Consider the following 4,040-nt stretch of genomic DNA (forward strand, 5'->3'; position numbering starts at 1 on the left):
TTATCATCTCAACAAAATTACTTTGCATTTTATAAAGCTTAGAGGAGATCTCATTTGTTTCTTGTGATAGATCTCTGTGGGTAGGTACAACCCAGACATAATTATTATCTTACACATGCGGGAACTCTGGGAGATAGTGAAGGACAGGGAAGCCTGGCATGCTGCAATCCATGGAGTAGCAAAGAGTCGGATATGACTCAGCAACAACAACATAAGAGGAAAACCCAGCAACCATATCAAAATGGAATCCCCTTTCTCCTGTCTGTCTTTACATCTGCCTCTCCTCCAGCATCTCAGAGTTTGGCCAACACAGGAGATTAGTGCATGTCAGTGGCTGATTCTTTGAAGTCTTCTCCTGCAGTTGAAGAGATCATTCTCTATTTCTAAACCTGTTGCAAGGCTGGCTGTCCACTTAAGAATTGCCAAAAAGGAAAGCCAAAGCATGTAATCACTAACAAAGAATCTGGAGCCATTTTGTACAACATCTTCAGGTTAAAGAGGAAGAAACAGAATCCAAGAGAAGGAAATGAACATCGTCAAGAAGCAGGAGAGGACCTAGGTCATAGGGGTCCCACTGAGATTGCAAGTTTATTTGTTCCAGTAACTAGCATTACTTTCCCAAATGTAATTCATTTGGAATGATATAATCAACAAGGATAGTCATGAGTGCCTACTCTGTGCAAAGTATTTTCACAGACAGTCTTGCAAATAAAAAAATTATTAAACACAATCTTGAATTTCCTCCATAGTATGTTTCTTGTATAAAAATATCTCTATTATACATGTTAAATCTAGGACTTGATAAGGCTATGTGCAAGTGTATATCTGCATATTTGCATATGTAGAAAAACATTTGAGCATACGTGAACAGAGATAATACATACACAATTATATACACACAATAACTATAATGTATAGCATTACACATTTACACATCCAGACATTTACATGTTTGCATATGAGTGAGCCCTACTATACTCTATATAGAAAATTAATCAGAAACATGTATGCAGAGTGGGTGATATTTATGTGATATGAATGTCAAATATACACATCAGTATGCATTAATGCACATGTTCAGATGCATGTGTATATACAGAGATGTGCAAATATGCATGCCTGTACATATACAAGGGCTTCCCAGGTGGCTCAGTGGTAAAAGAACCCGCCTGCCAATGCAGAAGACATAAGAGACACGGGTTCAATTGCTGGTTTGGGATCATCCCCTGGGGGAGGGCATGACAACAAACTCCAGTATTCTTGCCTGGGAAATCCCATGGACAGAGGAACCTGGAGGGCTGCAGTCCATAGCATTGCAAAGAGTTTGAGTTGGACTGAGCACACACACACACACACATACACACACACAAAGCAGAGAGACAAATGCACAATTTAAATATATACTTACATGTTAAATACATAAAATATGTACATGCATACATTTATGCTACACTCAGACAATAATATGTGTGCATAAATCTACATATAAATCGACATGAAATATTTGAAAATTCAGTACTTGTTCATTTGGTTGTCTTCCTTATATCCTTAACACCCTTCACTCCACCCAACTTCATCAGCAAACCCTCCAAGATGAGGACGCTATTTATTAAAATTCCTGCACACACCCTCATTCTTCAAACCGCAGGCGCTGTTTGGGTGCTGGCTGTGTTCCAGAGCGGAAGGCCAATAACCAAGTGCTCAGATAGACCCAAGAACTGGGACAAACAGGATAAAGTCTGGGCTGGAAAGAATTCTAGAAACAGCTCATAAAAATGTCCCACTGAGCTCTGGCAGAGCTTGTACACTTGGAGCTCACACGGCCTAAGGCTCTGTTTCTTCAAATGAGGTATCTCCATTCAGCCTACAGGGCTTTTCAGCCAACCCAACATGTGTGACTTTCAAAATAAAAAAGGCCCCTTTGACCCATGGCATGAAGGAAAAGTTAAGGAAAATTTGAATTGCAAACATGGCATGAGGAGTTATGAAATTAAAAACTATTTCTTTATAGAAGTCATTTCTTCCAAGGATAAATAACATTCAAAGAACATGGATGGTTTATGTACGAATCTATTTACTTGACAAATCCTGTCCACCTGCTGTGACTGTGCTAAACACTGCAAGTAGAGAGAAGAAAGCCATTTCCAGGGAACTCACGGTGTCTGTGCTAACCTGAGTGCCATACTCAGGAAGCGGGCCCCTTGAGAGGTGAAGGATGAGTAGGAGTGAGCCAAGAAACAAACAGGAAGGACACCTCAGACCTATGGAACAGCATGCACGGAAACACAGAGACCAGAAGAGTCAGGCAATACTGTGGGAAGACAAATCCCTCAGGACTGAAGGAAGGAAGTTGGAGAGGACAGTGGACTTGTTAGGAGATGGGGTCAGAAAGAAGCAGGGCAAGATGGGAGCATCCCAGAAGACCAAACAGAGGACTTTGCATGGGTCTGAAACTCCACTAGATGCCATTGCAATGTTTCTGTGAGCTTCTAGGCCTCAGTCTGTAATCCTAAGACATAGTGACCATTAAAAAAGTCTGCACTCAGTTTGACAATCTCTAGGTCCATCCATGTTGATGCAAATGACATTTTTTCATTCTTTCTTATAACTGAGTAATATTCTCTTGTAAATATGTACCACATCTTCCTTATCTATTCTTCTGTTGATGGACATTTTAGGCTGCTTCCACGTCCTGGCTATTGTGAGTTGTGCTGCAAGGGGTGCATGCATCTTTCCAGTTGTGATTTTTCTCCAGATACATGCCCAGAAGAGGCATTGCTGGGTCATATTGTATCTCTATTTTTAGCTTTTTAAGGAACCTCCATACTGTTCTCCATAGGGTTGTACCAATTTACATTCCCACCAACAGTGTAGGAGGGTTCCCTTTCCTCCACACCCTCTCCAGCATTTATTGCTCGTAGATTTGTTTTATGATGGCCATCCTGACTGGTGTGAGGTGCTACCTTATATCATATGATATCACCTATATGTGGAATCTAAAAAAAAAGGGTACAAATGAACTTATACAAAATAAGAATCAAGCTACAGATGTAGAAAACAAACTTATGGCTACCAAGGGGGAGGGATAAATTGGGAGACTACAATTGACATATACACAATACTATATATAGATAGCTAATAAGGGCCTATTATATAGTGCAGGGAACTCTACTCAATACTCTGTAATGGTCTATATGGGAAAAGAATCTAAAAAGGAGGAGATGGAAATATACATATACATATATATATATATATTATATATATATATATATGATTCACTTTGCTGTACACCTTACACAACTCTGTCAGTCAACTACACTCCAAAAACTTTCTTCAAAAGTGCACATGTGATTATCTTCCACTCCTCATTAGGTATCAGAGTAGGAGCAGATTAGATGCAAATGTTACTACATGTCTTTCAACTGACATGTATGTCTTACTTAAACCAAAGCAAAGGCAGTATTAGAGCTCCAGTTTATTTACTAAAAATAGAAGATATCTACACAAATCCCTCAAATTCTACATGAGCGGCATGCAAATGTAGTGATATGATTGCATCTTTTGGTAAGGCCCAAAGAAAGGTCTCTTGATATTCAAACAATACATTCCTGAGTATGATTGTAGAGCTCCTCCTGTTTACAGAGAGAATCTATTTTTCTATGCTTGAATATTCTACCAAACAGATTCAACACAATATTCAATACAAATACCAACATAATAGTCTACTCTGTGTAGGCCAATAGGATGAAGTAGGTGTGTCTACAGGGCAACTGAGTACCCAAGCCAATATGCTCACATTCCTGGATGACCCCTGCCACAGCCTGAAAACAAGCCCAGGTTGGCTCCTTGAAGGCTCACAGGCCACACAGTAATGGGGGTGATCTTCCCGGTTGCGACCATCCAAAATAGGCCTGCCCCTGCCATCCCAACCACTGACCAATGACCCAGAAATGAACTCAGCCCCAACCAACAGAGCCTGGTCCAAATCAGTAGAACCTCCCAGCTTACCCATTGACTAGGAAGCAAAAATGAATACCGCT

The sequence above is a fragment of the Bubalus kerabau genome, chromosome 11 (assembly GCF_029407905.1).
Source record: "Bubalus kerabau isolate K-KA32 ecotype Philippines breed swamp buffalo chromosome 11, PCC_UOA_SB_1v2, whole genome shotgun sequence".
NCBI classification, from domain to species: Eukaryota; Metazoa; Chordata; class Mammalia; order Artiodactyla; family Bovidae; genus Bubalus; species Bubalus kerabau.